Below are 15,393 nucleotides of genomic sequence, written 5' to 3'. Positions count from 1 at the left end.
AGACCCAAGTGTGTAAAAATCAAGTGAAAGGTACAAGGGACCAGATGGAGAAACATTCCCAGGATGCAAGGGAAAAGGATAAGGTCAGAGCATTATTGAACATGCAAGGACAAGGGCCAAAGAAGCCTCAAGTAGATGAATGGCTGTTTGGGGTTAGAGGTGGGGGTGATAGCTAAATGGCATGGGCTTTCTTTTTGAGATGATGAAAATGTTTTAAATTGACTGTGGTTATGGTTGCACATATCTGTGAATAAACTAAAAACCATTGAATTCTGCACTTTACATGGGTGACTTGTATGGTATGTGAATTATTTCTCAATAAAGCTGTTAAAAAATCCATAACTTAGAAATGCAACATGTCTAGATAATTTTACAGTCTATTGCAATATTAATAAGGCAGTACTGTCTTCTCTGACTTCCCTTCTGAAATCTTAGGCTCATAACATGACAGAAACTTATCTTTTATGCACAGAGGCCAAAACAGGTGTTCCTCATTGGTGGGGGTGACTATCTCTCAATGGTAATGTAAGAATCCATGTTCCTTCCATCCTGTGTCTCCACCATCTTCAACCAACATCATTGGAAAAGAAGAAAGAGCAAGAAGGATGGAAAATTGGAGGCTTTTATGGCCCAGGACTAGAAAGGGACTGCTTTTGCCCCCTTCCATAAGCCAGAATTCAGTCACATGATACTCTAACAATAAGTAGGGCTGAGAAATGTAGTCTAGTGTGGGCCTGGGAAGAAGAAGAAATGTTGAGTTCTAGCCCAATTTTAAAGAACTGAAACTTCCTGTTATTCAAATTATTTCAGATTATTGAAAAAGATCGAAAGCCCCTCCAATCTACTTTATAAATAAGCATGACCTTAATAACAAAACTTGATGAGTATAGCACCAAAAAGACTATAGACCAACTTCACTTAAGAATATAAATGCAAAATTATGAGTATACAAAATTGAAAATTAGGAAATCTGTCAACATAAGTGAAGAGTAATTTAAAAGACGAAGATCACATAATTCTATTAATAATTGCTAAAAAATACTACTGATAAATTCCACAGTGATCCCTAATGACAATTCTAAGACTGGGGTGCAAAGACTATTATAAATTTAGGCATGAAAAATCGAGGCTTGGAGTGGCATACAAATTGTTCAGGACAGATTCAATAGAGATGGAGTCAAGAGCTGATCCAAATAAAAATGGAGTGAGAGAGACAGCTAGGAAATCTGAGTAAGCAAGCCACTGGATTTTTAACACTATATAAAAACAATAGAAGAGAGAGAGATATATAATAAAATATATCTTGAATCATGTCTCCTTCTAAAAGTTCAGGAAAACTAATTTCACATAAAAATAAACAATCAAAAAATATTGAGGCCAAATTTTACTCACATTTATAAGGCAAAAAGAGAATAAGGAATGGAATGATATTGCTTCAGACAATAAAAGCATACCAGAAAGACAAACCTACATCGAAAAGTATAAAACTGTAACCTATTATTTCGAAGTGATGAAAACTATGTTAAGAAATTAATATAAAATGTGAAAGAGTAACTTAAACTAGAATTAGAAAAAATCTGAAATGTGGTGACAAAACTCCAGAAAAGAATAACAAATAGAAGGAAAAACACTTCCTAAATTAAGACTAAAACAGAAGGAACATAGCAATGAATAAACACAATAGATAATATGTTAAGAGAAGAAGAAGGTAACAAATATTGAAGATGGGCAAAGAAGATCCAACATATTTCTGAGGAAGAAAACCAGGATATAGGTACAGAACAAATAATTAAAACTGTTATTCAAGAAAACTTTCTTGAAATAAAAAAATATTAGAAACTATGCTTTGGAAAGAGCACATCATATATCTGAGAATAGTCACCCAAAATGAACCACACCAAAAGCATATTATAGGATAATAAATGGACTTTGAAGAAAAAGAAAAATTCTCTGGTCATCTAGGCAAAAAAAAAAAAAAAGAAGAAGAAGAAGAAGGAGGAGGAGGAGGAAGAGAAAAGGAGGAGGAGGAGGAGGAGGAGGAGGAGGAGGAGGAGGAGGAGGAGGAGGAGGAGGAGGAGAAGGAAGAGAAGGAGAAGGAGAAGAAGAAAGAAAAAGATTTGGAAAGAAAATTAAATTATCACCAAGATTTTAGACAGTAACATAATATGACAGAAGAATATAATAGAGTAAGATATTAATATATCTTATTAAACATTAAATATAATATTAATAATCCTAGTATTAAATATAAAATTTAAGATACTCAAGGAGAGAAAATGTGAGCCAAAGATTATATATCCAGCAAAACTGACTTTAAAGTACAAAAGCAGAGATAAACTGCTATGAACATGCAAGAACTCAGGGAGTCTTTTTCCCACGACCCCTTCCTAAGGAATCTTCTAGAGAATGAGCTTCAAAAAAACAGAACGACCAGATATCAGCATAAAGACTGATGGCAAATGTTAAATACATTGTTACTTATAGAATGCAATGGCTATATAATCTGATTATGTACTTATAATGCACAGATAATGGGTGCAGGAGGAGACTGGAAGAGCATATGAAAATAATTTAAATCATTTTCAATAATCACATTGGTAGTGGTAGTGTTAATATTGCTATTTTTATACATTTGTGTGCAGATAGGGTAAAGCAAATGAGTGTTTATGGGATAGTCTAATCCTTTCGTTGTCTGTGTATCGGTAACCAGGAATCTTGATATGAAAGAAAAGAGATGCAGATGTAATATAGTAGAGATTAAATAAAAACTCTGTAATATTAGATTTGAATTGGAAGACCCTGTATGAACTGTTGAGGCATTTCATCTTAAAATATTTTTATATATTTTATTTATATTTTCTAACTATCAACTGAAAAGTCTTAGGAACAATGATCAACCCAGCAGCAGTAAGTATTTTTAGGATCCAGATTATAAGGTTGAAATACCTTTTCCCATGGGAAGAAACCAGAGTTTTGGAAAAGTAGAAGATTCCTAGTTTGAGACAGGAAACATATGAGTCTGGAACATCGTGTCATACTAGATAGACAGGTTATCAAGCTACTAATGTGCCAAAAAACCCCAGGAGCCAGCTTGAAGAGGCTTCCACTGGTCAAAATGGGACAATTTGTTTCAGTGAGGATAATAATGATAATTGATTGAAATCTATGAAAGTATAACCCATGCGTTCATACTGATGCTAAAAAAAAAAAAAAAAAAAACCCACAAAACTAATTTGCCTCTTTTGGAGGGTGACAGAGAAGCAATTAATTGTCTTAAAACTTGATACATAAAAGGAAATAAGCATTTATACTGCTTTTCTTATATGAATAGTACCTGGAGTAACCAAATAGTAAGTGAGAGGAATTATTGCTTTATGATATTATTTCAGCTGATAAATGGAATATCTGGTGAATACTGCTTTATAAAATTAGTTCAGCTGATAAATGGAATATCTGGAGTAATTTGAGGACTTCCACCCACTTCCTCAACAACAAAACATTTTTCCCATCAGCCTGTTCGGTATCTAAAATGTCTCCATCAGAGAACAGCCCTGGGTCCAAGGTACCAGGGCATTTAAGGGAGGCTGGCATTTGCCTCACGGGATCCATGGGTCTAGAGATACCCAGAACATGGTCCCTAGAAGAGAAAATCTAGAGCCTGTTGGGTATGCTGGCCTGGGGTCAGTAAGGGAACTTTGAGAACTCAGGGCATCATGGTAGTCAATGGAATGGGAGAGACTTTGAAACCAATTTCCACCCCACTTCAGAAGAGGGTAAACCCCAACTCATGGTGTGTAGTACAAAGGTATGGCATGTAGTATCTGCCTCATTTCAAGAACTGCCTCCACCAGGGAACCTTTTCTGACTTTACATTTCTCCTCTTCTGGCTTCCTGCCCATACCCCACAGAGCTGGGTGTATATGAAAGCCAGAGGATTCTAGGACAAGTGATGGTGAACTAACACGTTCGGCATTCACTGTGAGTCAGATACAGTTCTAAGCATATTACTTTTTAAACTCTGCTTTAGTTATTCTCTGCTGTGTAACAAACCATCTCAAAATTTAGTAGATCAATTATCCCTCGCAGTTCCATGGGATGACTAGGTTTAGCTGGGCAGTTCTGCTAGTCTTATTTGGAGTGTCTCTTGCAGTTGCAGTCAAAAACAGGGGGATCTGGGGTCCTTTGGAGACTAGCCAGGATACTCAGTTGTTGAAATGTCTGGTCCTTGCTGCTTCTTCATGTAGTGTCAGAGCCTTTCTTTAATGACCTATCTAGGTGGCCTCTCCTCCATCAGGACTGCTGTATTTCTTTGGCAGCTCAGGGATGTGCTTTCCAAGAGGGTGAAGCAGAAGCTGCTAGTCCTCCCAAGGACTGGGCTTGAAACTGGCATTGCAACACTCCTTCCACGTTCTATCAGCCCCAGGCCAGCCCAGCTTCAGCATTGGAGGGGACTGTCCGGAACTGTGGATTATTGGCAGCTGTATTTGGAGACCAGCTACCACCAACCTGTCACATCCTCCAACGATCCCTTCAAGGTAATTGCTATTATTAGCCCCGCTTTGCAGATGAGGAAGCTGAGACATAGAGAAAGGTAAAATCAATTAAGTAAAGGCACTGATATACCATAGTGGGGCCCAGGGAAGGAAGTCTTAGAAAGTTTTATAAGGAAGGCCAAAAGAGCAGGTGTCTTTTTAGGAGAACAGGTGGGTTAACAGCAGGGGAGAAGCACTCAGCCCTGCAGTCATGACATATGAAAGTCACCATAGCACATGCAGGACTTTGCTGGTGGCTGAGACACAGGATGTAAGGAAGGGGCCAATAGTGGATGGAGCTACAGTGGAAAGCAGGGCTAAATCATGCCTCGGAATGTGGATTTGAGGGTGATTGGAACCACCAGTGCGTTTTTAAATAGGAGAGAGATGGTCAGGTCTTTGTTATTGCCCATCTCTCTGGAGGCTGAGGAGATGGATTGTAGGCAATGAGGTAGGAGACAGGGGAACCAGTTAGGAAGTGTATTTCTTTGCATGGGCTGCTGTCACAAAGTACCAATTGTGAGTGGCTTAGAACAACGGAAATTTATTGTCTCACAGTTCTGGAGGCCAGAAGTCTGGCATCCAGGTGCTGGCAGGGCCGTATTCCCTCTGAAGTGTGAGGGAAGGATCTGTTCCAGTCCTCTCTCTTAGCTTCAAGTAGTTTCTAGCTTGTGGCAGCATGACTCCAATCTTCACGTGGCATTCTCCCTGTATGCTTGCCCTTTTCATAAGGGCACCACTCATAATAGTTTCGGGGCCCACCCTGCTCCAGTACAACCTCATTTTAGCTAATTACTTCAGCAATGGCCCTATGTACAAAGAAGGTCACATTCGGAGATTGTGAAGGGTTAGGATTTCAACATATGGATTCTTTTGGCAAGGTCACAATTCAACCCATAACATAGCATGTCAGGGGGCATGGCTGGCTAGAGGAAGGGGCTCTCCCAGTTGGGCCTAAGGTAGAGGTCAAGGGATCTGGACCTATAGCAGAGACGTTCAGGTAATGGACCTTGGGGCCTGGGATTTGCAGGGAATGTAGTGTGACCATGTGGAGGAGGGGACGGGTCTTGGAGAAGGTGATAGAGGTCGACTGGGAGGTGTCCTGCATTCCGGGAGAGCATTGGGAGCCGGGAGCCTACGCCAGTGAGGACTCTGGAGTGAGATGGCTTTGGGTGATGCCAAGCTCCAGGGTGTGGGTGGCCTAAGAGAATTAAAGGTGACTGTGGTGGGGCTGAGGAACAGAGGTGCCAGGTGAACTTTCCAAGGGGTGCTAAAGTTCCCCTGAATAATGGCGCACCTTGAGGCAGGGGGAGGCAATGTGATCCAGGTGCTAATGTCCTTGTAAATATGGGGTCATCAGAATGTTCCATGATGACTGTGAGCCTCAAGGGAAGATAAGATTTCATATAAAGGTGGAAGAGTGATGGTTGGGAAGCTCCCGAGGTGTCAGAGGAGCCAATGCCCACCCCTGGCTCCCAGCAGACTCTTCACAGAGGCCGTTTATGTATGATAGGCTCTCCAGGAAAGCTTTGGGGGATAGGAAGGAAAATTGTTGCCAGCTGGTGATGAGAGGATCAGGAGATGGGATTAGCTGGCTCCAGAGTTCCAAATGGCACCTTGGAGTAAAGTGGTTTTGAATCCCAGCTGGTAGTAGTTCAGTCTCCACTCATAGCCCCTGCTTCCCACTAAAACAACCCACTACGTCTTCTCTCAGAAAGTCCTTCCTTGAGCTGAGTCCTCACCTGTCTCCAGGTAACTTCCTGTTATATTCCTTGAGAATCTAGAGATTGGACTCCAGATGCTCAGAGGGGCCCTTCACTGTCCTCAGATGGAGATGGAGTTCCCTAGAGCCCTCAGTTCTGTAGGCACATGGATTTGTGTCCTTGCGTTTCTGCTGGGCAGTGAGCAGAGAACCAAGTGTGGGACTATCCTGGTCCTCGTTTGAATGTGAATGCAGTCTAAAATTGCCTTCGCTTTTTAAGCAGTCGCCATAGCAATTAAGATACACAGGCTTCGAGATGAGTGAGATTAGGGTTTGAAATCCTTCCTGACCACTTGTCAGTTTTGCAATTTTGAGCAAGAACTCATGCAGTCTAAACTTCAGTTTCCACATTTGAATAGTGAGGGTAAAGATAGGGGATCTGTCCTTTTGGGGGAAGCCTTTCAAGGTTGCAGATTCATATTCATTTCCCCCTAATTTTCACTTTGCCCACAAGGTCTTGGGGAAAGACTCTGGCAGATGTCCAAATACATTGTGAGCCATTTGGCCCCCTATTTTTCCAACTAGTAACCCTGATTACAAGGAGCATGTGGTTGGGGAGCTCCAAGATGGCTTATATTGGTCAGCTCCACCACATACAGTGGTCTCCTAAGGGAAGTCAGGGTATCCATCCTTCTGTCCCAGCATCTGCCCGTTGTAGTTTCTCTCAGTCTGTTTTACAAGTGCCCTAAAGTCTTAGAATTTATGGACATTCTGCCCATAAAGAAGTCTACCCCCTCCTATACGCAGAGGGGAAATGCTCTTAAAATCATACTCCTCCAGAGCACTTGCTGGGGGTAGGTGGTGGTGACCTTGAGCCTCAGAATCCAGTCCCTGCAGCCCAGGCCTATCGTGGCCACTCTCAGGCTGGGCTCGCTAGTGGGGGTGGAGGTGAGGGGGGCTTTGTCAGGGAAGCCTCCCGCAGCTGCCCCGCTGGAGGCTGGGAGGCCTGAATAGCTTCACAGCTCTGGGCTGGCTTGTTGAATGGGAGCTTGGCCCCTCCCTGGCCTGGCCCGGAATAGATGACATTTTCATTGCAAACTAACAAGGGGAGAAATCCAATTACCTTACAAAGGGGCTGCCATGGGCCTCACATCCAAAGGAGAGAAAGGGAGGGGACGAGGGGGAGAGGGAAATGAGGGTGTGTGTGTGTGTGTGTGTGTGTGTGTGTGTGTGTGTGTGTGGTGCGTGCGTGTGCGTGTGCGTGTGTGTGTGTGTGTGTGTGTGTGTGTGTGTACACACAAAGCCCTCAGCACTAGGAGGGATAGGCCAGGAGGCCAGAGAGGTAGAATTGGGGGCTTTTAATTCATTCCACTTTGTCAGAGGGTCTGCCTGAGAAGCTCAGGTCCTGAGATGCTCTGGGCAGCCAGGCCTGTGGGTGGTACAGAAGAGGCCCCAGCTCCCTGTAGGCAAATCGCAGTCTCTCTGAACCCCACTCTCAGCCCATCAGACCAGGGTTCCCAGACTTGAATCATCAGGCACCCACTGCATGCTTTTTGCCTTCACCATATTCACCTAAATTGTTAATTCTTTCTATTTAAATTTAAGTATATTATTTAAACAGTATTTAAAAAAGAAATATTCATATTCTAACTATAAATAGAAAAAGTAGAAGTTAATTAAATTTTTTTTTAATTCAAATAACTCAATGTTGTTAAACCTCAGCTAGGTGTTGGGGTGGCCAAAGGCCCTCTAGGAGTGGGTGGTGTGGGAATGGTGAGGGACGGGTGTTAACAGGTATTTGCAACAAATCCAGATTTCTCCTGTGCCTAATCCAGGGAGATTAAGAGGATTAAAAAAGAACACCTCTCTCCTCCAGGGTTCAAACGACTGTACCACGAAAGGCTGTGCCTCTAGGCCCTCCCAGCGCAGGCCCTAGGGCAATGGGTGTGGTGGCTTCAGCGTGGCTGCCCTTAACCTTGGTTGCCCAACTGCTTAGCAGAAAATAGGGGCAAAGTAGGAAACTACTGAATTATTGGACAGACCTGCTTTCATGCTTTGTGGGATGGTACTGGGGAGCCAGAAGGTGTGAGGAGCTAGGGGAGATGGAGGATGATAGTGATCTTAGGGCAACAAGAAAATTCAGTCTCTTGCTTTTCCTCCCTTACAGACTTGGGAGGAAGGGAATCAGACCCCCTTCTGGAGGAAATTAGCATTTGCTTCCTGCAGTCCAGCCAGAGCAAATCAGCCTTCAAAAGCCAGCCTGCCTTGAGGCTACACACGCATCCCTTTGTGGCTTCCTCCCTGTCCCCTACTCCCCACCCCACATCCCTAGTTAATGGAACTCTCTGGCCCAGAACACATGAATGGTAACCTCCCAAGGCACAGGGACCTGGAGGCACTGGCATGATTTGGGATTGTAGAGACACATCTGCCAGCGCTCTCTCCAAACTGGAGGCGTTACCTGTGTCTCCCTATCTCATGGAGACTTCCAGGGGGCGCTTTGGCACCAGTAGAGTTTAGGCCCAGGGATGGGACAACACTGGCCCCCACCCACACCCCTGGGGAAATTAAGGCAAACTGGGAAAGTAGAGGAAGGGGCAGTGTTTGTTAGGGGGCGTGGCTCAGATTAAACCCTACTCACACACCTCTGGACCCTCTGGGACCACTTTGGGCTTTGGGGACTTCTTGCTCTCCCTGGTCCCATAGGCCACCCCTGCTCTCAGAATGGTGGCTTCGAATGGACAAAACAGAAGACTAGAAGACTGGGAGACCCAGGGGGTTCTCCAATCAGATCAGGAAGTGAGGCAGAGGGGGAGGTCCATCATGGGGGAGGTCAGCACAGGCTGAAGTAGTCCAGGAAGCTTTTAGAAGGCCAAAAGAGAATAATCGTAGCCAATAAAGCAGGACCCAGTACATCCTAAGGATTTTCTCTGTACATTGCCAGGCACTTCAGAGGGATCAACTCCTTTAACATCTGTTATTCTAGGGGGCAGTCGAGGCTAAGAGACTGACTTAAGATGCCAGGTGGTTAGTGGCAGAGCTCACCCTGCATTTCCTGCCATCTACCCGCTTCCAGTTCTTATTCTTCACCTCCTTGTGGCATTTGACCCTGTTGAAAGTCCAGTATTTTCAATACACAGTCTTTCTTGGCTTCCTACTTCTGAGCATTCTATGTGTATCTTTCTATGGGGCCCACCCAAGTGTCTTTTGTAAGGAGTGTGTGTCTAGACTAGGTGCCTCCAGGAGTAATATAATTTGTCAGTGTTGGTCCCACCCATTGAATGTGCCTAGGGTTCATTCCTTAGCCTTTTCACTTATAATCAGTCTCATTGTTTTCATGTTATCTCTTCTCTGATGGCTCCCGAATTTACTTCCATCTCTGACAAATTCCATAGCCTGTAAGACACACATCCACCTGACATCTGAACTTTAAAAAGTAAGAGACCATCAACTGAACTCATATTTACTACAAAGTTCCTTCTCATCATGAAGTTTTCTGTCACAGGTTCCCAAAGTGGAAACTCCTGGGTCCTCATTGATTGACCTCTGTCCTAACACTTCTAGTCCCCAAACCTTCCCCAAACCTCACTGTCATACTTCCCAACATCCATTACCAAGTTCTGCATCTTAAGTCTCTCTTGCATCAGCACCCTTCCTCATCGCCTAGGTCGCCATCCTCTCATACTCGACTGTTGAAGTAAACGCTTAACTGGTTCCAGGGCTCAGTCTTTCCCCTGTGGTCAGAGAGCCTTTTAAATCCAAATCTTCACATAGTACTCTCCCTGCTAAGATTTCTGTGCCTCCCTCACCGAAACTCGTATTACTTGCTCTTCATCTTCCACTTCCACTTACCTATGTACCCTACACCTCACTATGTGCACTTATCTGAACATGCATTGTCTTTTCATATTTATTCATTTATTTATCCAACAAATATTTTATTTGTTTTAGAAACTATTTCCATCAACCTATTTCTTTTTCTGTTTAAGAAGCGGTTGGAAAAATAGCTTAAGGCCACTCGGTGGTTGTTCTTACTCATTCAATGGCCTGAACAGTGGGCGCTTCAGCCTCATCTTTAGTAGTGGGCTGAGGGCTCCAGCCTCCAGTAGGGAACTGCTCGAGGGCACCTGTGTGCCTTCAGATCATCCTGCAACCTCAGGTTGAGTAGCAGTAAATTCAGCAGCTGGAGCAGTCCATTCACTCTGAAATTACTCCTAGGTTCCAGCCCTTTCAGCAGCAGCCTGCTCTTCAATTTGATCTTACCATGATTTCTCTAGAAGCAGAGATCAGGCATGACCTCCCATGGGTCGTCACAGGAGATGGTGCCCCACACGCGCAGAACTACCTGGGCCAGCATCTACCACATCAGACCCACCGAGTGAGCTCCCTTGATGGTGTAGAGGATGTCAGTGTCCTCATGGCACAGAGGAGAGTCTTTGTTACACAGGGCAATGGTTTGCAGGTCAACAAAGAATGCCTTGTGAGAGGCTGGTGATCAGTCCTGGGATTAATAATGACCAGAAGTCACTGCTCCAGAAAAGCCGCCTGGATCTGGTTGGTAATATTCCAGGAATGAAGCGGCCAGTGATAGGAGTGTCTTCAGCGACAGTGCAAACTTCAGCATAGCCTGTTGGCCAGAATTCCTGGAGGATATGGCATTCACATCAGCAGGGTTTTCAATGGCAACAATGGCATGAGCTACCAGCAATAGCTTCTCCCAGGTCCTCTTCAGCTCTGTGATGTAGATGCCAGCACTTTCGTAGATGTACTATTCCATTTGGAAGTCAAGGTTGGTACCACCTAAGAGTTTCTGCAACAAAGGATTTGAGGACATCATCTTCCTTCATTCGGAGGACATTGAGGGCTCCAGACATTGTGAAAGTTTTTTTTTTTTTTTTAAGTTATGACAGGAACACAGAACAATGCTATATGGATCCTCGCTAGGTATCATGGAAAGGCCAGCAAATATTTATTCAATGTCAGCTATGAGTCAGGCCCTGTGCTCAGTGCTAGGACAGATAAAGATGAAACAGATCCCGACCCTGCCTTTGTGGAAGACGGAGTCTAGCCTTCATATTGTCACACCTACTATTTTGCCATGCAGATTAACCCTTTCCATCTGGAAAATGGCTATTCATAAATAGGAGAGCTTATGTTTTCTTCCCACATAGATAGATATAAAGGAATGAGAGCAAGAAATTATAAATAAATGGGAAAATAGAAAATATCTTTTAAGAGATAATTGACTGTATAAAACAAAAAATAATAATAATACATTTGGAGGATTATAATATATGCAGAAAATGTATGAGAATCATGGAACAAAGGACAGAAGGGGAGAATGGAAATATACTTGCTGTGAGGTTCTTCTACATGAAATGGTATGATATTATTTGATGGCAGTCAGTGGGGAAGCTGTGCTAGGAACCCAGGTCCCTGGATTCCCAGGCCAGTGTGATTTCTGCTGTATCCTGTGGCCAGTTGGGCTTTGCTCAGATGGGATAGAAGAGAGGAGTAACACTATTCCAGAGCTGCCTGAGGCTACACTAAGGGAAGCTGGACTTCAGATGGAGGGAAGACACCCTGAAGTTCATGCGCTCAGTGGGTCCCTGGTGTTCCTGTGAACCCAATTCAGGAAATGCAAGCAGAGTTAGAAGGTCCCCTGGCCTCTCCCTGGGTTTTCTTCCTCCCTGTCCCCAGCTAGTCATTAGGCCAAGAGGCTGTTGTTAAAGCTCATCCCCCACTGGCAGTTTTACAGAGCTCCCTCCTCACAACCCCCCACTAATGTGGTTAAATCATTGTCAGAGGCACAAGGTCAGTCACCAGCTGGCTGCCCCACACAGAGGAGGCCAGTGGTGGTATCAGGACTGGGGAGTCTGTGGGAGTCTGTCTCTATCTTCCATCTCCACAGTCCCAGATCCCATACTCCCCAGCCCCTGGCACCCCAGCTGTACTCTACAGGGCTCCTAGCCCAAGTGATGCCGAGAAATAATCTCAGCTCTGGTGGCAAGCTGGCCCAGGGATGGCTCAAGGGCTATGGGGTCAGATAGGCTTCAAGTTGAATCCTGGCTGCCTACCAGCTGTGTCCACCAAGGCAAATGACTGAACGCTCTGAGCCTCAGCTTCTTCACCTGTCCAGTGGGGCAAATAATAAGTTCTACCTCTCAGGAATATTATAAGAATGCAGTGACAGAAGGAGTGTGCAGTGGCAACACTTGGTAGGCTCTCAATAATTGTCCATTTTCTTTCCCTCCCCTTGGGCCCCAGGGAGCTGTCTTGAAAGTTCTCCACTAAGCTGCTGGATCTCAGTGTCCTATAGGCCAGTAGCCCCCAACCGTTTTGGCACCAGGACCAGTGTTTCTATGAGAATCTAATGCCTGATGCTCTTAGGTGGAGCTGAGGCGGTTATGCTAGTCTGGGGAGTGGCTGCAAATACAGATGAAGCTTTGCTCACTCACCAGTCACCATTCACATCCTGTGTGCAGCCCGGTTCCTAATAGGCCAGGGACCTGTACTGGTCCTCAGTCCAGGGAGCTGGGGACCCCTGCTATAGGTAGACAAAATAGCCTAGAAATGAGAGCATGGAAACACAATATATTTTAGCTTTTAAGACAGAAATCTAGAAAGTAGCTTAAATTTTGAAAGATTAGTCACTTAGACTAGTCACAATTTACAAAGGCCTTCCCCGTGCCTCCCCCTCAGTCCCCACAGCCATTTTGATACAATTATTGTCCCCATTTGTAGATGGGGAAAACTGAGAGGCAAATGGTTCAGTGAGTTGCTCAAGGTCACGAAGTGTGGGAGATGGTATCTACTGTCAGTTTAGATCTGGTCATGGAACAAGGATTTGCCCTCTTGGAGACTCAGTTAGCTAGGTAGGTGAGAGTTGCCATGGCTAACGGTAGGCTCCGGCTACCTCCATCTCCCACCCACCCCCCTGCCCCAGAATGTGGGGCACTTCTTCCCTAACTCATTGCCCCACCTGAAATACTCATGCTGAATAGCTTCGTCCTTCCCACCTTTCAAGACTAACAAGAATATAACTGGCTTTGGGACATCTTCTCTGACCTTATCGCCCCTGGAAATTTTCTCCTCTTCCACCCCAACTTCTATGCCGCTCACTCCCAGGTACTTGCCTCCCAAGCCATGGGGTTCCTTACGGGCCTGTTTAGCAACTTCTCTCTCTGCATGGAAGGCTGGGTGATGAACCTCTGGATGGTGGAATTCATGCAAGGTTGGCCTCAGTTCCAGCCTCTGTCCCCAGGCCGCCCTCCTCCTTCATCCTCTCTCTCACCCCAGTGCAGGATGGGCAGTCTACAGGCTCCAAGGAACACAAATATAACCCTTTAGCATTATGAACTGAAGTGTTAAAAAGCACATACTCCACTTCTAGGACATTTTCCAAAAGATGTAATTAAAAGTATATATGTATAAAATGTTCATCTTTTAGTGTTATTTATAAAGGGCAAAAATTGGACATAACTTAAATTATCCAACAAGGAATTTTTGGTTAAACATATTGTAATGCTATACCTGAATACTTAGAATACATGTAGCAACTAAAATGATGAAGTAGATCTATATTTCATTGGCACCAAAAAATGCTCATGATATATTAAGTGTCCAAAGAGGGTTATAGGACAAAAAATGTAGAGTGATTTCTCTCCTCTCTCTCTCTCCCTCTCTCTCTCTCTCTCTCTCTCTCTCTCTCTCTCTCTCTCTCTCTCTCTCTCTCTCTCTCTTCATATATGTAGGTGTGTGTGGGGGGGGGCGGGTACAGATAGGTATAGATGGATAGAAATATAATATCTACCAGATGTTAACTGTGTTATCTCTGGGTAGTGAGATTAATGGGTGATTTATAATATTTTTCTAATCTACACTTTTCTGCAGTGTGTTACTTGGGGGATTGAAGAAACAAGGAAAACTTTTTTATTTTAAAGTTGAGTACCACAGGTTGGGCTCCAGGGGACTCTTGGAAAACTAAATAAGACCAGGTGAGACTAGGGACGTGGTGGGCAGCGGGAGCAGTGTAGCTGGCTCCAGCTCACCCCTAGTCAGGTCCAAACCAGGATAAATGACATTGGGTTTGGTTCTTGGCCTGGGTCGGGCACTCAATCTCTAGGCGAGCCCTTGTCAGGCCAGGTGATTGTCCCACCCAGCCTGCACCTGCTCCATTAATCTTCGCAGTCCCTACCACACCGACAGAGCCCACTCTGTCTGTTGACCTAAGAGGAGGGTGCCAAGGGCCCGGGGAGGGGCTCCTGTTCCATACCTGCCGTTGCTCGGCAGCTGGGGCCCAAGCCCTGAGAGGGGGCCAGGTTTGTCAAAACTGATGAATGAGGAGCTGTTCTGCCATCATCGCCCCACCTCCCCTGGCTCCCACTGTTCCTTGGAGCATTAGTCCTGTAGGCAAGACAGCTAATAAAGTCCAATCTGCAGCACCACACACTTTCTCATTTCAATCTCCCTTAAGCCCAAGAACATAGCAAGTCAGATGCCAGCTTTTTTATAGGTGAGAAAATGGAAGCAATTAACATAGCAGTTCAAATGACAAGGTAGAGCTATATTTCACTGAGATTGAAAGATATTTGTAATATATTAAGTGAAATAAGCATAATATGACAAAAGTCAAGTATCATTTTCTCCATATAACGTATCTTCCAAAGGATAGCCAGCGATTGATAATGGTGATTGCACTAATATTCAAACCAGGTCTTTGAGCTCAAATCCTATGCTCATTTCACCATATTGCATCTGGGTTCCAAGGTTCTTCCTTCCTTCAAACCTTCACCTCCTCCAGGTGGCCTCCTGGCACTCCTCTCCCAACCTTGCTTGGACCACCTAAGTCATTCTAGAAACCTTCTCCTCTTACAAGTCCTGAGGCTGGGAATTGTGCCCACTGCAGGAAGTTTGCATTTACCCTGATATCTATACTACTGAGAGCCCCCAGATGGTACCCTGGAGTCTCCGCATTCACCTCAGTAGATGAGGCCTTCCTCCTTTCCACCCTCTGGCATCATTCTGTTGGCACCAAGTCTAACACCCAAGTCACTCATGTGCCATTCAAAGAAAAGGTCCACGGTCCTCACTTAGAGTCCATTTATTCTTCTTTTCTACACGGTCCCATTGAGCTTGGATAACTGGCTCCCCAGGCTG

The 15,393-nt window shown here is 44.6% G+C and overlaps 1 pseudogene; it reads right to left on the bottom strand.

Moving 5' to 3' along the window:
* Positions 1-10,242: 10,242 nt before the first annotated feature.
* Positions 10,243-11,108, bottom strand: LOC107504087 (annotated as a pseudogene).
* Positions 11,109-15,393: the final 4,285 nt, after the last annotated feature.

The sequence above is a fragment of the Rousettus aegyptiacus genome, unplaced genomic scaffold (genome assembly GCF_014176215.1).
Source record: "Rousettus aegyptiacus isolate mRouAeg1 unplaced genomic scaffold, mRouAeg1.p scaffold_m13_p_6, whole genome shotgun sequence".
Lineage (NCBI taxonomy): Eukaryota > Metazoa > Chordata > Mammalia > Chiroptera > Pteropodidae > Rousettus > Rousettus aegyptiacus.
This window is presented reverse-complemented; position numbering and strand designations above follow the sequence as displayed.